At 41.2% G+C, this 19,877-nt stretch overlaps 1 long non-coding RNA gene across 1 annotated transcript in view; it reads left to right on the forward strand.

Moving 5' to 3' along the window:
* Positions 1-18,675, forward strand: part of LOC103279037 (uncharacterized) — a 117,124-nt gene extending 98,449 nt beyond the window's left edge. Inside the window, exons 4-6 of the long non-coding RNA XR_010007034.1 lie at positions 1,162-4,927; positions 7,555-7,735; positions 17,443-18,675. This is a non-coding gene — a long non-coding RNA (uncharacterized LOC103279037). The remainder of the gene's footprint in view (positions 1-1,161; positions 4,928-7,554; positions 7,736-17,442) is intronic.
* The last annotated feature ends 1,202 nt before the right edge of the window (positions 18,676-19,877 follow it).

The following is a 19,877-nucleotide window of genomic DNA, read 5'->3' on the forward strand; positions in this document are numbered from 1 at the left end:
TCATGTAAACAGTATTTGTTTTTATTTGATTTTGCTATGCAAAATGGGCAAAGTGCTGGAGTTCTAGGTACACAAGAGTGACTTGTGTGTGAGCCAGAACACTGAATAAGAATATTGATCCCGCAGGACCTTACAATCATTTGTCTGTGTAGACCATAGACACTGCTGCTACACACAAAATATATTTCTTAAAATAAGACAAAATTGACACACAAGAATAAATAAATATAGGCTTATAAAACTGCTAATTCCTGTTGAAGCAGGTAATAGTAGTAGAGCTGCTGGACTGGAAGTTGAGAGATCCTCCTGAGTCATGAAACTCACATTCAGTTTGATTTCCCTCTGTTGCGGGAATAAAGGTGGGAGGAGGAGAGTCATGTACACCACCTATTGCTTATTTGAAGATAGGCTGGATATCAATATAATGCATGAGTAAATACATAAATAAATAATAAAGTGGGCTTCCTCATTATGCAAAGAAATCCTTTGGGTAACCAGCAATGATGAAATGTTTTGATTGTTGCCTATAACTTTGAACTTTGTTCAAATCCCTCCTCAGCCATGGAAACTTACCGGGTGACTTTGAGCAAGCCACGTTCTCTCGACCTCAGAGGAAGATAAAGGCCTTCTGAACAAATTTGCCAAGAAAACCCCATGATAGGTTCTCCTTCAGGTTGCGATAAGTCAAAAGCAGCTTGAAGGTGAATGAAACCAGTGAACCAGCAGAATCATAGGCCATGGGTTTTTAAAATGTGTTTTAACAATGTTATTAATGGATCTGTTTATATTGTTTTGCTTTTATGATTGCATTTTTGGCATTAAATTTTGCCAATTTTTGTAAGCCGCCCTGAGTCCCCTCGGGTGAGAAGGGCGGGGTATAAATGTTGTAAATAAATAAATAAATAAAGAGAAGCGGATATCTGAGATTCTTTTGCAAAAAGCCATAGTTGTGAGGTGTATCTACATTGTAAGATTAATGCAGTTTTGTTGGGGATTGTGGATGATAGATGGAAGCTCTTACGTGTGCCCGTGAGCCCAGAGACACCCTGCAGAATGATGCACCACTCAGCTTTGCAGAACAAAATAACACAGTAACTTTTACTGAATCTAAAAGATCAACAGAACAATGGTATTTACAGTAGTCCTTCTGTTTTCTTACAGAAATCAGCAGTTATAGCCAGTCCTTTCTTAGTCCATGAGTCTGCTTCATCGAAGATCAGCAGCAAACAAGGAGCTGGAGCTTGGTGATGCATCAATACTCTTTGGTAGAGGGAAGGCTGAATGAAGATCTTGTAAAACAACTATTCCATAGCATTATGCCATAGCAGTTAAAATAAGATACAATAGCATTCATCCTGTAGTGTGGATTCATCTTAGGATGAGAAAGGAAGAAAATTACTGGTATCTCTTATTTGTTGGCCATGGAAATAGAAGGAAATATTAGCTATAATTTTGTAATTTCCCTTCTGATACCTGGAAGGGCATAGGTGTGAGCCTCTTAACGTCACATTGGGGCCTAGAGGTTTGTCTCCTTTGGAGAAAGTTTTTTTTTTTTTGGCAAGCCTAATATGGGGGCAGATGTTAGAAATGAGGTGTAGATCTGTAGAACTGCAATCTTCAAAATAGCCTTCTTTGGATCCCACTGAAATCAACCACATCTGAGAGGCCTTGCATGAATGCACCACAAACGTAACAGAAAGCAACGGCTGGAAGCTAAGCAGAGCTGGTGAGAAAATGGGATTGCCATACATGTCACTCAGGATTCCAGTGAAGAAAACAACGTTTTCTGCAAAATAAACCTATTAAGAGGCTTATGTTTTGTTTGCAGAAGTTCACTTCAGAAGCTTCTCAGAGCCTCTGCTTTATGGGGATATGCAGGTTGTACAAATCTATTGTTCTTGTTCTCTTATTTTGTTACAAATGAATAAATACATGAAGGACTTTAGAACTGTATTTCTTCCCACCTTCCATCAGGTAAGCATCGGCTTCTTTTAAGACTTCAAACTAACATGTTTTCGTTCCCCAGAATGGGTTTCTTTCCCAGAGGATGTTCATGAGAAACTGATATATAATGTGTTTTTCAGGTAGATTGCACAGATGTGGGAGTCATTATCATATGATGAAAAAAAACAAGGAAAAGAATCTCAGTGTAGAAAAAGGTGTTTGAGACACTCCACAGTAGATCATGTTTTGTGTCTACTCACCACAAAAGAAAAGGTACCACAAGACAGAATGTAGCTGGAGTGGGGAATAAAATAGCACTTTGTGAAGCTGAACAGATGAGATTCACTTGTTTTGAATTGGTATTGACAATGAGACAAAAGATAATATGGCATAAAGGAAGAGTTTTCTCCATTGTGCCTGGAAATGCACATCATACCCAGGGTAGTGATCGGAGGGGGGGTGGATTATAGGTCGTCCCCAAAGTATCTTGGCTACCATTCAGGGAATTTAGCTGTTCGCTTTGAACACTAGGTTGTGTACAAAGCATGTCTAAAAATAATCCATTTCCCAGTGTTGGAATAGGGGAAGTGAAGTGAGTGGCAATTGCTCCATTGTACATGACAGATTACAAGCAAGTTATCCAGTGCTGCTTTATATGCAGGGCTAGTCGTGAAGGCTTCATGTGGGCAAGCTACAAATAAAACAAATGAAATGAAAAACAATGCAGCACGTTTACCAAAGCGGCGCATGTGACGGTTTTGTTTATGTGTGCTCTGGAGATCTTGTATGTACTAATGACAGACAAATGTGCATGTTCCCTTTGCTGACAGTCAAAGCTCTCTCTCGCTCTCTCTCTTCTCAACAAAGCAAGCAGATGAAGTGAAGGACTGGAGCTAACACCCACTTGAGAGTTACGGATGTGACAGTTCTGTGGCTGCTAATGGCAGGATTACTGTGGCTGTTGTTATCCAGAAGGTTTTTCACACACATACACCCTTCTCAGACTGAATGTACGGAAAAGCAGCTGGTTCGTCAGACAGTTGACTTCGCTTGTAAAATTGCTTGCCATTGCTTTGCAGAAGGAGCCCTTTTGTATAACCTGGAGTTTGTCACTGTCACTTCAGCTGCAGGCAGCTCCCTTGTCTCTGGTTAAAGAAGCATGTTGGGTGTGAAGAGGGTAGATTTGCATCGCTGGAGGTTTTGGTTTGGGCAGATCTCTGCAGCACCTGCAGCTGGGAATTCATATTTTAACCATACAAATGGAAAGGGAGATAGAACAAATCCTCAAGCTGCAGATAATTGTTTTGCTGGAAGGAAAAGAGAGATTATCCTAAGCATTTGCATTCTCCATTGCAACCAAGCTATCTGCTGCTATTGTGACCCTTTCCCCCTCAAGTTTGCCATGATAGTAACTTCTGCAACCTCTCATGAATAATTTTTTCACACTATACAGTTACAGTACTATGATTCCTATTTAATTGCCATGACAACACCCTATGGAATACTGGGATTTGCAGTTTAGGGATAAGTACTTAGAATTCTCAATCAGGGCACATTAGTGTTTTGGAAGTTGCCATGTCGATTAAATTGGAATCGTAGTACTCTAATTGTACAGTGTAAAAATACCAAGGTGAAACGTATCCTACTGTACAGCTATAGTTCTAGGAAAAGTGAGGCACAAGATTTCTCTAGCTAGGAATTCTCAGTGTTCCTCCCTAAATTTCAGATTTCAAAATTACATAGGATGCTTCCAGTGCGGTTAAACTGGAATATAGCTTTATAACCATGTAGTGTGCTAAGGATCTTTTTTGATGAAATGTTGCTAACAATGCCTCATTAAGAAACATGGTGGACTCCAGGAATAGCAGTTGTAGGTGGTTTCCGTTTGCTTTCTGAAATCTGCCTTGGAATGAATAATAGCTAGCACAGATATTTGTCCTTATGTTGACTTTTTCACTTGAAATCCCGATGTCTGTCATTACAATATTTACAATCCATACCTAAATCTAATTGCTAGCCTTAACTAAACTCAATGAATCATTGGGAACTTTATAATCAACAGTGTTGTAGATTTCACTGATTCTTTTGAGTCTACACTACTGGCGACTAGAGAGTTGTACAAACCTATGTGAGTACATCCCACTGGACATACTGGAAGATGAATAAGGAAATAGACAGAAGTGTTCCTACTGATGGTTCTCCAGTTTTGTAATTTATTACACCATGAGGTTCAGCAAAGGTTCAACATAAGCAACTTCTTGCAACCATGTAAAAGGTTTCTTAACCTTTTCCACATTAGTACTTATGTTTAAATATGCAGGTCTTACCACATTTGCTGTTTTGACTTTTGGGGATTTGATTATTCAGATTTGATGAAAAATATTTCTTCTAGGAATTTCTAGGCCCTTTAGTGTGACTTGATGACTAACTTCCTCCAGACATGCTGGAGAAGCTAGAGATTTAAAACGAGAAGACCATTTCTAGGTATCTCTACATCCTCCAGTGTGATTCTGTGGTCAATTTACAGTGGAGGAAGACCTAGAAATTCCTAGAGAAATGTTCTTAGATTAAAAAATATTGATGTTTTGATTTGCAGAGTTTTTAAAACTTCCATGGGGGTCGTGTGCCCCTAACCTTAATTGATGTGGAGGGATGACTATACATGTAAAATACCAGTAAAACATGACAATAGGGATAGTACCATGGCAGTTCCTGTGTATTGTGGAAGGAAGGTAAGGCATGCCATCTGACCATCAGTATGCTGAGCTGTTGTTTTATGTTCTGAGATGGCTAGGGGTGAAGCTGCTAGTCTTCTCATGAAGCCGGATCTATACTAGCCAATGAAACTGTTTTTGATAGGCTGACCTTATCCTGCTTCTTCAGAATCTATAAAATGTACAGGCTTCTGGAAAAGGAAAAGTCTGATGTGCCAAGAGAAAGTGGCCGTCTGCCAGCACTCTGTGGATCACAATGGAGTTTTCTGGTAAGCCAGGAGGACTGTTTCTTCATCTGATACTTATGATGACTTTATTAAACAACTTACAGTCATCTGATATTTGCAAATGAAAGCGAATTTGCAAATGAAACTCCTATTCATGTTTCTTGAGACAGTAATTTTATTGGCTCTAAAGATTTAAGGAGCTGTTTTATGCAAGATTAATGTGAAGAACACACATTTAATTTAATACTTTTAATTCAAAATAAAGGTAAGGGGGGAAAGGAGCAAAATATGATGTTATACCCACGAATGCTCCCGATTTGACACCTCAGATGTTCCTAACTATATTATTCATTGCTGGTTGTGTCAAGTACAGGTCCCATGGGCATTTGATTCACTCCTTTCTTTCTCGCACTGAATATAAATTATTTCAGATAGTACTGTTACTATTTCTACAACAGCCAGAGCCTTGCGATTGCCACAAGCTTCCAAAAGAGAGAGGTCTCTAAGGAACCTTGGGCCCAAGCTGTTAATGATTTTGTAGCTATAATAAAGCTATATTCCTTCTATGTTTGCAAAGCTCTATCCTAGCCTTGCTGTAGATCTGGGGTATTAGTGTTCAGGTTTCTCAGCTCCTGGCATTATGGAGTTATAAGAACGCAATGAAGAATACTAAAAGAGTAATTCTAACAATCTAGAGAATGTTCCCCACTCTGACAAGGGATGTGTTTCCAGTTTGTAAGGATCTTTTTTAATGGAATAAGCAATGAATTTTGAGTAGTAAGACAACATCTCTACAACTAAGTCCAGTTTTGCTATGTCCAAAGTAAACCAGTTGCCCCAGACAGCAGAAATGGAGGAGGCAGAAAAATATTAGAGGAGAAAACTACTTTTTCAAGGTAGAACTACTGGTTTTGGATCCATTTGGCATGGAATTTGCTGTGAAACAAATTCTAAGGATCGTGTGTATCACCGCTCCAACACATATTTCATTCAGAACATATTATCTCAGTCTATTACTCCATCTTGTTTGAAGGCCTCCATCACTGTTCTGGTACCAAAGAAGTTCCTACTGGGAATTTTCAGGATTACAGACCAGTGGCACTCACTTCCATTATCATGAAGTGCCTTGAAATACTGGTCTGCAGGCGTATCATTCCTTGCCTTCCACATGCACAATAAATCGGCAGAGGACGCTATTGCTTTCATGCTCCACACTGCTCTGATCCACCTGGAATAACGGGGGAACTATGTGAGGATGCTTTTTGCAGACTTTAGTTCTGCATTCAACACAATATTTCCATGAATCTAAACTCATGGATATTGGATTGTCATATTCAGTCTGTTCCTGGATTATGCACTTCTTATCTGGATGTTCCCAGAGGTTTAGATTATGTCACCATACCTCATCAGCTCTCATTCTCAACACTGGGATGCCACAGGGCTGTGTGTTTCACTTTGTACACATATGACTGTAATTCCGTCCACCATAGCAATATCATTACCAAATTCGCAGATGATACAAGATGTGGTGGGGCTTATCTTAGAAGGGGATGAGTCTGCTTATTGGGATGAGGTGGATCAGACGCTCCTGTTGTTGTATGCACAATAATCTGGTTCTTAACATCAACAAGACCAAGGAGATCATAGTGGATTATAGGAAGAACAGACCACAAATTCAGCCCTTGGTCATAAATGGAGATCAAGTGGAGCAGGTGGCCATTTCAAAGTTCCTGAGTGTCACTGTGAAGACGGATCTGACCTGGGGCATCCATATGGTAACATTGGTTAAGAGGGTACTACCTGAGACTTCTAAAGAACCATCAACTGAATGAAAAACGATCACTGTGCTATAAAGCAGTTGTTCTCAACCTGTGGGTCCCCAGATGTTTTGGCCTACAACTCCCAGAAATCCCAGCCAGTTTATCAGCTGTTAGGATTTCTGGGAGTTAAAGATCAAAACATTTGGGGACACACAGGTTGAGAACCACTGCTATAGAGTGTGTCCTAACCTACTACATCGGTGCATGGTTTGGTAGCTGCACAGTGGCAGATAGGAAAGCGCTCCAAAGGGTCACCACTTCTGCACAGCGAATCATTGGCTGCCCTTTCCCCTCGTTGGAAGAACTTTCTCATTCCTGCTGCCTTAAGAAAGCTCAAACTTTCCTAGGGATCCATCTCACCTGGCATATTCTTATTTTTGAATCATTGCTATCTGGGAGATGGTACAGGGTGACGGAGACAAGGATAAACAGACTGAAGAATAGTTTTAATCCTAGAGCTGTGGCTATGTTGAACTCTGTGGTTTCACACTGATGTGGCATTGGGGGTTGTGTGGTGGTGGGGGGAGGTGTGGAGGGTTGGATGTGTTGTTTTGTGGTGTGTGTGAGGGAAAACATGTAATTTCATTGTGCAATAGCACAATGACAAATAAAGCTATTCTATTCTATAAGCAAAGCCGTCAACATCAACCTGAGCAACATCTTTTATTTTAATATTTGTTTTAAAAAATACAGCAGATGTAGGGATTGTTTTTCAAAAGGTGTGACTCTTTTAAATGGTTTAATTTTGTTTGTATGCAGATGCCTTTGTTAAACAGTGACATATGCATAAAATGCACCAATTCTGGCTAAAAGGAGTCATGGAAAAACTTATGTTTCTTCTTACTGTAGAAATTGTGGATATCATTTCTGTGTGTTGTTGGAAGACGTTCATGGCCGAAATCACTGGGCTGCTGTGATTTTTCTGGGCTGTATGGCCATGTTCCAGAAGCATTCTCTCCTGACGTTTCACCCACGCCTATGGCAGGCATCCTCAGAGGTTGTGAGGTATATTGGAATCCAGGCAAATAAGGTATGTATATCTGTGGAAGGTCCAGGGTGGGAGAAAGAACTCTGTCTGTTGGAGTCAAGGGTGAATGTTGCAATGAATCACCTTGATTAGCATTGAAAAAGGTGATTCATTGCAACATTCATACTTGCCTCCAACAGACAGAGTTCTTTCTCCTACCCATATCATTTCTTCTTCTTCAACCCCTCCCACACGACCAGACAATTTTAGAAGGGAATAAATTGGAAAGATTTCTTCTTTTCAGAATGGCCTATTTTGCAATGTAAAATGGCTCATAAAGATGTAAGGTTATTACCATTGTGCAGCGATTGTTGTATGACTGTTCGAAACAGCTTTCATATTCTGTCCTTCCCATAAAATAGAACTAGGACATAGCCCTTGACTAAATAATTGGAGGGATATATTTCATATAATAAAGTAATTGTTAGAAATCCTAGCAGCCCAATACAAACAAAACACTTCTGAAATAGATGTAGAGTAATATAGCAAATTACTGAACTACCCCATAGAGAGACCTGGAATGTTATAAGAGTACATTTTGTTTGCAATTGCTAGATGATAGATGGCTTTCTGTTGTTGACAACATTCAATTTTGCGTCATTCCTGCAGATCTAGGGTTCTTTGGGTCAACAAGTGAATGCAGCTAAAAAAAATTCCATTTCCGACTGCTTTACATGTTTCTCAAAAAATAAAAATCCCACTGTCTTCAATGTAGTTCATTCCTGGATAGGATTGTGGCCTTAGACATTTCATCTGTCTTCTGTATTAAAGCAAATGTATTGCTAGTCTGGGAGTCTGATTGTGGCATATGCACATTTTTACATGGAAGTAATAAAAGTTCAATTCACATTTGTCACAGTGTCAAGGGATTGCACCATAAGAAGCCTCATTTATAGAGGATAAGTGCTTGATCCCAGTGGGGCTGTTTTCCGCGACTGAAATATTTTTGAAAGTATTTCTAGGCATATATGTCAGCATTTTTCTATTCAGATTGATGTGCTCTATAGCAGCGTGGGCACCAGGCCTCTCATTGGATATTGTTAAACTACAACACCTTTCAGCCTAAAATAAGAGATAGCTGGCAATCCTCATATTAATACATAGAATATATTAAAAACAGGTTCACAGGAAGTACTTTAAAATGTATAGTAGTAAAATGTGAAAGTGATTAAAACTCAGAAAGGTTCTTTTTATATTTTGTGTGCTTGCATTCTTTATTATTCTGATATTTATTTTATTATATTTTAAACCAATGATTCTTAACATTTTTAGGAAGAGTCAGAGCATTTGTCTATTAGACATTCCATAACCTATTGTAAAACATTACTTACTGTATAAGCTATTGGAACATAACTGCACCCAGTGTTATGGTTGAGCCTTATGGCTCCGATACTGGGAGACGTGGTCGTAAGACTCCTCGGGAGTCAGATACTCTCGAGGAGCGAGAAAGGAAGCGGCTGCGGGACTTATTTGCAGAACCATCTGACGAGGATTCCTTTGAGGGTTTTACTGAGAGAATGGAGGAAGAGATGGTTAGCTCAGAGGAGGATGACATGGAATGGACTCGTGTGAGGGAGGATTTGGGTGCCACTAGCAATGATAGTATGGAAGGCGATTGGGGACCTTCAGGATTAGACCCGTGGACAAGCTGGAGGGATGGGACGGGATCCACAGCTGGGGATGCTGTGGGGCGTAGTCAAAGTTGTTTCAGTTCTGATGAGGAAAGTGATGAGGAAACGCCTGGGATTAGGGTAACAGCTGATAGCGATGAGGAGCTGTAAACTGGCATAAAATGGGGTTTGGAAGCAATGGCTAATTGCGTTGGGCAAGGTAATCTGGACGAACGCTTGGGCTCTGTGTGGGAAATTCCTGAAGACGGGTGTGATTCGTTTGCTGACTACCTTGGACCTCCGTCGTCTTCTTGACGGACGCCATCTGTTTATTCTGGACTGACTGACTGACTGACTGACTACGGCCTCGGACTCTCCTTCCTGTGATTATCGTTGGACCTGGTGAACTACAAACGTCTGTACCTGCCTTACGACCTTCGGACCGGATTGGAACTTCGCTGACCGCTTCTGCCCTTGAATGCTGCGTTTGTATCTGGAAATTGCTTGCTGTGTGGAGGAGTAACCTCTTAGTTACTCAAACATAGCCTTTGGCAGCAGAGAAGCACCTGCTGCCAGTTTTTGTATTCCTTTGAACCTGTTGTTCACCAGCTTTTGTTTGTTTAAGTCCCAGGCTGAAGTAAGCTTTTTTGGTTTAACCCGGATTAAACTCCGGTTTAATCCGGTTTATCTTTTGAATGTTTTCCTTGTGTCTTTTTACTTTTAAGGCTAATGTTTGCCTAGCCCTTGTCTTTTACGGGCATTTTTGGTTCTGTAACTCCAATAAACTTTGTTATATCTTATCTTGTGGCGTTCTGTCCTTGACAGATTGCCCAACGCCATAAAAAAGTTTTTTCTTAGTAGTTAATTGCATCAAGAAGACGATGGAGGAGCTCAAGGCTCGCTTTGATCAGTTGCAGGCTGCTTTTTACGCTGCACAAGCAGCACAGCCAGCCAAAGGACATGTTATGACTCCCGAACGTTTCGACGGGTCTCGGAACAAACTGCCTACCTTTTTGGCACAAATTGAACTTTATTTTTCCCAGATTAGTGTACAGGCTTTTCCTACGGATACTAGCAAGGTGGCATTTATTTTGAGTTTATTGACTGGTCCCGCAGGACAATGGGCCACTAATTTGATTTTGGGAAATGACCCAGTCAAGGACAATTTAAGTGATTTCAAAAAATTATTAACTGACACTTTTGGGGATCCCCTTCGTACGGAGAATGCTAGCTGGGCTCTTTATCGGTTGAAACAGGGAAAGGGGACTGTTTTGGATTATTTAAATAAGTTTAACTCGTATCGACATCAATTGGACTGGGGGGAGAATGCATTTATGCTTTTGTTTATTGCGGGTTTAAATGACTACCTCCAGGATGAATTGGCACGTTTAGAGCCGGCAGAAAGTTGGGATGCCTTAATAGCTAAAGTGTTGCGTTTGGACGCTCGGTTCGAATCCCGTAAACAGTCTAGAGCAATGTCTGCGCCACCTGTGTTTGAGCCTAAGGCACTTGTGACAAAGGGGGACGAACCTATGGAACTCGGGGTGTTTAAAAAAGTATCTATAGCAGAAAAAAACCGTAGGAGACAACTGGGGTTGTGTTTGTATTGCGGGAATGCTGGGCATTTTGCCAGAACTTGTAATGTAAAACCTTCCCAGCTTTCGGGAAAAGGCCAGCCCTAGTGCGACGTGAGTCCAACGCATTAGGGCTTTTAAAGCAGTCAACTGAGGGGAAGAAACATGTCTTTGTACCCATTTCTTTATCTGTTGGGGGAAAAGAACTTGCTTCTACTTTGGCACTGCTGGACTCAGGGGCTACGGTCTCATATGTGGATGTTGGGTTTGCAAGGAAGCATGGACTTCCTGTAGTGCATAAAGCATGCGATGTATGGGTGGAAGGGGCGGATGGGAGATTATTGGAGACTGGGGTGGTTAATCATGAGACCTCAGAGATAACGTGGGAGGTACAAGGAGTAATGGGAAAGTTTGTTTGGGATATTACACGATTACCAAGGTACGACGTGATCCTGGGAATGGATTGGTTAACCTTAGTAAATCCTCAAGTGGACTGGGTGACGCGTACTATAGCTTTTAAGAGGCAGGAATGTTTTGCTCTAAACCTTTCTCAGCTTGATATGGAGGGAGTGCCTGGTGAATATGGGGAATTTCAAGACGTATTTTGTAAGAAGGAAGCGGATAAGTTACCGCCTCATAGACCATACGATTGTGCTATTAGACTAGTGGACGGTGCAAAATTGCCAGCAGGAAGGTTGTACGCCTTAACAGTACCAGAAAGGCAAGCCTTGAGAGAATTCCTTGACGAAAACCTAGCTAAGGGATTTATTCGCCCATCTAGCTCTCCAACTGCTGCACCTGTGTTCTTTGTAGCTAAAAAGACAGGAGAACTCAGGTTGGTTTGTGATTACCGGGTTCTTAACAAGCACACCATTAGAGATAGGTACCCGCTACCTCTGATTTCGGAATTACTATCGAGGGTGCAGGGGGCTAAGATCTTTACCAAGCTTGACCTGCGGGGGGCGTATAACTTGATTAGAATACGTGAAGGTGATGAATGGAAGACGGCATTTAACACGTGTTTCGGATGCCACGAGTTCCGTGTAATGCCTTTCGGACTTTGCAATGCGCCTGCGGTCTTCCAAAGGTTCATAAACGATGTATTTAGAGACTTAATTGATCAATTTGTGGTGGTTTATTTGGACGATATATTAATTTTCTCTAAGGATGAAAAAGAACACCGACAGCATGTTAAGCAGGTACTACACCGCCTACGGGCTAATGGGCTTTTCGCTAAGGCTTCTAAATGTGTTTTTCATGTACCTGAAGTTGAGTTCCTGGGACATGTAGTTTCAGGAAAGGAACTCAAAATGGATCCGCATAAAGTTGACGCAGTCAACTCATGGCAAGAACTTAAGACTAAGAAAGATGTACAGCGGTTCTTAGGCTTCGCTAACTACTACCGGGGGTTTATCCCAAACTTTGCCAAACTCACGATACCTTTAACGCAACTCTTGCGTAAGAAACAACCGTTTGTGTGGGGGCGGGAGGCTCACGATGCGTTCTTACAGTTAAAGTCTAGCTTCCAGGCAGACAATATACTAATACATCCGGATGTGGACAAGCCGTTCATAGTAGAAGCAGACGCTTCTAGCTATGCGTTGGGGGCTGTATTATCTCAAAGGGATTCATCAGGGACTTTGCGTCCCTGTGGATTTTACTCTCGGCAACTAACACCATTTGAACAAAATTATACCATATGGGAGAAGGAATTACTGGCTATCAAGGTGGCGTTTGAGGTGTGGCGGCACTGGTTAGAGGGCGCACGGCATCAAATTGTGGTCAGATCTGACCACAAGAATTTGGAACATTTGCAAACGGCCAAGAAATTAAATCAACGCCAGATTCGATGGGCTTTGTTTTTCTCTAGGTTTAATTTTAAAGTTCAGTTTGTGGAAGGGAAGGCAAATTTGCGGGCAGATGCATTGTCTCGCAAACCCGAATTTAAGACCAGTGAGCAGGTAGTGTGCCAGACAATTTTGCCTACTGCCTCTTTATGTGTAGTGGAAAATGAGATGGGATTACATGCTCAAATCCTAGAAGCTCAGAAGGAAGATAACTGGACTCAAGAGCAACTCATGCTATTGTCAGTAGGGAATCGTACAATGTTGCCTCATTTACAAGATCAAGATGGAGTACTGGTATGCAATGGACAGGTTTATGTACCAGTGGGGGCACTCAGGTTGGAGGTCATTAGAGCACATCATGACGAACCCATGGCTGGGCATTTTGGCAGATTTAAGACCGTACAGCTCATTACCAGAACCTACTGGTGGCCAAAGATGCGACAAGACATTCTTCGCTTCTGTGATAGCTGCGCTGTTTGCCAGCAGAGTAAGACGCCTGTTGGGCGCCCTAGAGGTTTACTATCTTCCTTGCCTGTCCCTGAGAGACCATGGCAAATTATTTCCATGGATTTCATTTCTGATTTGCCTAAGTCTGGGGGTTATACATGTATTTGGGTGGTGGTGGATTTATTTTCTAAAATGGCTCATTTTATACCATGTTCGACAATCCCAGCGGCTCCTACATTGGCGTTATTGTTTACCAAACACATTTACCGTTTACATGGCGCTCCTGAAGTGATTATTTCTGACAGAGCTCCACAATTTGTGTCGCGTTTTTGGAGACACTTCCATGAGTGTTTAGGAACTAAATTGAATGTCTCCTCAGCTTTTCATCCGCAGACGGATGGTCAATCTGAAAGGGTCAATGGGTTGTTGGAGCAATATTTACGTTGTTTCTGTTTAGACCAACCAACTGCTTGGGTAAAATGGCTACCGGTGGCTGAGTTCGCCTATAACAATGCGGTGCACACGTCTAGTCAGCATACCCCATTTGAGCTGACTTATGGTTTTCATCCACGGGGAGGTGTGGCGCCGTCAACCAATGTGGTTTCCTCTGACCCGGTGTACCGTTCTTCTGAAATGGCTGCTTTGCATGATGTTGCTCGTCGTTTACTATTAGAAGCTAAAGCAGCGCAAAAGACTCAAGCCAACCGTCATAGACAAGCAGGGGAAGAGTTGGAAGAGGGGGATTTGGTATGGTTGTCCTCTAAGTACATTAAACAGGCTGGGGGAAAGTTTGTGCCGCGGTATTTGGGACCTTTTCCTATTGTTAAAAAGATTTCTTCGGTAGCATTTCGTTTGCGTTTGCCTTCTACTTTTAAGATCCATCCTGTTTTTCACCGTTCTTTGTTAAAGTTAGATACCTCTGGACGTCGTGGTGCTGTAGCTGAAGACATCACTGCTGTCTCTCCAACTTTGGAGGAGGAGGCCTTTGTGAGAGGGGATAGTGTTATGGTTGAGCCTTATGGCTCCGATACTGGGAGACGTGGTCGTAAGACTCCTCAGGAGTCAGATACTCTTGAGGAGCGAGAAAGGAAGCGGCTGCGGGACTTATTTGCAGAACCATCTGACGAGGATTCCTTTGAGGGTTTTACTGAGAGAATGGAGGAAGAGATGGTTAGCTCAGAGGAGGATGACATGGAATGGACTCGTGTGAGGGAGGATTTGGGTGCCACTGGCAATGATAGTATGGAAGGCGATTGGGGACCTTCAGGATTAGACCCGTGGACAAGCTGGAGGGATGGGACGGGATCCACAGCTGGGGATGCTGTGGGACGTAGTCAAAGGTGTTTCAGTTCTGATGAGGAAAGTGATGAGGAAACGCCTGGGATTAGGGTAACAGCTGATAGCGATGAGGAACTGTAAACTGGCATAAAATGGGGTTTGGAAGCAATGGCTAATTGCGTTGGGCAAGGTAATCTGGACGAACGCTTGGGCTCTGTGTGGGAAATTCCTGAAGACGGGTGTGATTCGTTTGCTGACTACCTTGGACCTCCGTCGTCTTCTTGACGGACGCCATCTGTTTATTCTGGACTGACTGACTGACTGACTGACTACGGCCTCGGACTCTCCTTCCTGTGATTATCGTTAGACCTGGTGAACTACAAACGTCTGTACCTGCCTTACGACCTTCGGACCGGATTGGAACTTCGCTGACCGCTTCTGCCCTTGAATGCTGCGTTTGTATCTGGAAATTGCTTGCTGTGTGGAGGAGTAACCTCTTAGTTACTCAAACATAGCCTTTGGCAGCAGAGAAGCATCTGCTGCCAGTTTTTGTATTCCTTTGAACCTTTTGTTCACCAGCTTTTGTTTGTTTAAGTCCCAGGCTGAAGTAAGCTTTTTTCGTTTAACCCGGATTAAACTCCGGTTTAATCCGGTTTATCTTTTGAACGTTTTCCTTGTGTCTTTTTACTTTTAAGGCCAATGTTTGCCTAGCCCTTGTCTTTTACGGGCATTTTTGGTTCTGTAACTCCAATAAACTTTGTTATATCTTATCTTGTGGCGTTCTGTCCTTGACACCCAGTCTATGGGCACATATCCTTTTGGCAAATGTGAATCTTCATAAATATATGGAGACCACCATTGGAAAGCTACTAATCAAGAAAACCATGACCTTGTTAGAAGTCAACTCTTTTAACAAGTGATATTCACAAGCATTCATGTAATAGCACACAGGTAACCTCAGCTGTCAGACTGAAGAACCATGTCTTTAGACTGCCAAGGATAAAGACATGCCACTACAAAAATGTATTTGGTTAGCAGAGGATGGTTGTTTCTTTGCAGTTGAAGTTGCCCAAAAGATATACACTCCCTTTAAACCTCTTAGTTAAAACATGCACTCAGAGATAAAAAGAAAGTATTCTTTGAAAAATAACATAGCTTGTATTAATTCACCATACAGGCACATTTCTTAATAAAGTTAAGTTACAGATAGAATGTAGCTTCTTCTCTCTGTGTTGAGAACACAGGTTATCGTTCTTTATCAATAGTTCATAGTCTTTATTTATTTATTTATTTATTTACAGCATTTATATTCCGCCCTTCTCACTCAGGGCGGATCACATTACACATATTAGGCAAACATTCAATGCCTTTTAACATAGGACAAAGACAAACAACAACATAGCTCCGAGCGGGCCTTGAACTTATGTCCTCCTGGTCAGTGATCCATTGCAGTTAATTGCACTGGCTTGCTCTCCCGTCTGCGCCACAGCCCCGGGCTTTAGTATAGCTGTACTCACTGAACTCCATAAGCAAATATTGAAATCTCTAAAGTGACTTCTCCACTGAAGTCCAAACAGATATATGCATGCATTCACCTCCTCTGAGGTCTAAACAGAACTGAATACAAAATGGAATCTTGAGTTTGCACATGCTCAGTATAATCACATGTCTATAATTCCTCCCACACCAAAGAGTGAAATCAACATACATATAGAATACAGGTTACCAAATATATACATTAACGAATAAATAGTGATGGCTTGGGAGGTTGCTATTTCCAAGATTGTCTTCTTTAAAGAGCTCTTTTGGTAATGTTTCCAGATTCTGGAAGCTCCTGCCAAGTTTGCTACTGTCCTTCATGATAATGATGATGGTGTTTATTTATACCCTACTTTTTTTTCCCACAAAGGAGACTCAAAGCGGGCTTCAACTATATACCTACTTACCTATGAGTAAGATTAACTCAACCTAATTGGAATTCCTTCTGACTAGATATTTATAGGGTTGCAAAAATCTCATCCTTTTCATTAGCCCATAAAACCAGTCCTTAAGCATATTTTAGTCGTATGAAAAGAAGTAACATGATGAAAATAAGTATTTTTTATTCAGTGTCTGTTCTGTAAATGTAACTGCTTTGTTTATAGCGATAGAGACATATGCTGGCTGCTAATGTTATGACATATGCAAAAAACAAAATGCTTTTCATGCAAATGGACGTTTCATCCTTATTACAGACTCAATGTTACACAGGACCAAGATGTGCTGAGAGGTGTAAAAACCTGTGTCTATTTAGAATTGCCTAAATTTGAGAGAACACAACAGCAGGGGTTGAAGCGTAGGGTATTACATTTCTATCTACAAGCAAAGGATAATTCTCCTAATCAGAGGCTTGGTGAAGAATTGTTTTAAATTCTTCAGCTGAATATGTGGCCAGCATTTTTGATGCTAACATAAACATGTGCTAAGAGAAAGAGCTTTGCAAAAATCAGTATGTTGAAAACACTTAAGAGTTGTGAAGGGCTGGCAAGGGGCAAATTGTTTTACTACTGTATTTTTCAGGCAAGGAAGAAATGGTGGGTCAGTACATCTGTTGTAAAACTTTATTAGTGACTGAACAGATAATAACTTTTTTTTGTATTCTACTTCCATCTCCCTGAAGGGACTTGGGTGGCTCACATGGGGACAAACCCGATCAGCACAGTTAAAATATAGTATAATAAAATGGATAAAACAACATCATAATAGCACAAAACGGATGTATTCTGTATTATGTTTACATACCTTCAAGTCAACTATGACTTTTGGTAAACCTCTGGTAAATACAGAGGTATGTTGGCAGGATATATTCAGAAAAGGCTTGTTGTCTTCTTCCTAGGCTAAGAGTATGTAAATTGGCCAAGGCCACCCAATGGGTTTCTATAGTTGAGTGGTGATTCCAGTCTATATTTTTACAGAATCTCCAGTATTCAATCCTACAGTTGGAATCCCCCGGTGCAGCAGTGGATTGGGTTGCTGACTTGAAGATTGCCAGTTTGAATCCAACCCGGGGAGAGCGTGGATGAGCTCCCTCTATCAGCTCCAGCTCCATGCGGGAACATGAGAGAAGTCTCCCACAAGGATGGGAAAAACATCAAAACATCTGGGCATTCCTTTGCAGATGGCCAATTCTCTCACACCAGAATTGACTTGCAGTTTCTCAAGTCACTCCTGACATGAAAAAAAAAAATCCCACAATTTATCCGATTTTGACTCTGCCACTTAGAACCACTACAGTTTATATTCTACAAATGAAGAGGAAGACAGTTGATTCAGAAATGGATACCACTTCACTCTGTTTAAGAGAAAAAGATCACAGCATCACTCTCCTCATTTACTGAATGCTACACAGGCTTTCTGTGATGTCAGTTCCCACTTGTAATCCTCCCTTGTTTCCCTACTGCTTTCTCCTTTCCATAAAACCTCTATTAAGGAGGAAAAGATGAAAAAGCTGCAGGATGCCTTCTAATTGCTAGCATGAAGCACCCTCCGTCTGGAAATGTCTTTACAAGCATATCTCAGTTGACAAAACCTCTAACAAAGAAGCTTTTTTTTTTTACAACAACTTCTTACACCCACCTGCCCGCACTTTCTCCCACATATCCTCTGTCTAACTTTGAAAGTTTTAGCAGAATGGAGAAGATGATGAAGGAGTGCTGGAGAGACTTTCAAGGTTGGGTTGTAACAACGTATCTACACAAAATATTGCAATGAAAAAAGTTTGAGATGGGAAGGAATAGGATTCCCCTCGAGCCATTCTTACCATAGCAGTATGTGTCCATATCCAACAGGCAAGGCTCAACAGCAGCCACCTCCAAAACACCTTACTGAGCAAAACAAAGAGAAAAGGGGACAGTACACAAGCTTAACCTGAGTTATCCTCGTCATGTTAAAAAAGCTGAAGTTTGATCAACAAAGTTTAAAACAAGAAAGTGTAAAAATAAGGAAGAGTTGGTTGATGAAGGAAATAGCAACCCCTGGATGCATGCTGGAAGATGCCTCCAAGTTGTTTCTAGAAGATTCAAAATGTTATTGTTTACTAATGCAAGGCTTTTCCAACATGCTTCTTTTATTCCCCATATTGTTAGTTTTGAATGAAAAATTTGCTGAAATACGTTGAATTCTGAAAAAAAAAGAGTTTTGTTATTTGACTGATGCAATTTTTTTTCACCTATGAATATTACAACTGTTTTGCATAGTGGTTATGATTATAGTTGCTGTGGCTAATTCGTCACCTAAGCTAGTCCACAGACAGTAAATGTATAGTGCTGGAAACCTTAAGAACGCAGCAGAAGAGAAGGGCTTAACAACAGTGACAGCAAAATGGCTTTTTTCTGTCTTCTAATTTAGACTGCTAAATTTGAAGGAAAAAAAGCTTCAGAAATGAAAGAATAGATTTATGTGGCAAAAGATTTGCATGCATACATATGTTTCCAGGATGGTAAAAGACTTCCTCAGTATGTGCTCAGCAATTATGTACAACTGTTGGCTAAACTTGGTGCTAAACTACATCTATCTAGCTTTCTTTCTTTCTTTTAAAAAAAATCTTAGCACCATAGAATCATAGAATTGGAAGAGACTACATGGGCCATCCAGTTCAACCCCCTGCCATGCAGGAAAAACACAATAAAAACACCTGTAACAGATTGCCACCCAGCCTCTGTTTAAGAGTCTCTGAAGAAGAAGCCTCCACTGTACTCCAAGGCAGTGAGTTCCACTACTGAACAGCTCTTACAGCCAGGAGGTTCTCCCTAATGTTCATGTCGTTTTGATTTAATGGACAGCAGAATAGATGCAGGAAGAAGATTTAAACCTCCCCTGTTTCATAGAGGGGTTGGCCTGCATGAATGTACAATTAAAAAAGGAAGAGAAAATTATGATTGTTGTTTAACCTTATGTGCACCATTTGGAGTCATGCCTAATTCAATTGTTAGACCTCAGGGTTCTAGTGAGAAGCAAAGTAGATCCCACAAGACTAAAGTCTAGCCACTGCTACTGTAAAAGTTAAAGCTTTCCCCTGACATTAAGTCTAGTCATGTCCAACTTTGGGGGTTGGTGCTCATCTCTATTGCTAAGCCAAAGAGCCGGCATTGTCCGTAGACACCTCCAAGGTCATGTGGTCGGCATAACTGCATGGAGCGCCATTACCTTCCCATTGGAGTGATATCTATTGATCTACTCACATTTGCATTTTTTTAACATAGTTTTTGGTGGAAGCTGGGGCTTACCCCATTCCCTGGATTCGAACTGCTGACCTTTCGGTCAGCAACTCAGCAGTTTAATCCGTTGAGCCACCAGGGGCTACTGCACTGGTATAAATGTTCTTTTATTTTTTATTATTCAGAGGCAGTTC

This window comes from Anolis carolinensis, chromosome 5, assembly GCF_035594765.1.
Source record: "Anolis carolinensis isolate JA03-04 chromosome 5, rAnoCar3.1.pri, whole genome shotgun sequence".
NCBI lineage: Eukaryota > Metazoa > Chordata > Lepidosauria > Squamata > Dactyloidae > Anolis > Anolis carolinensis.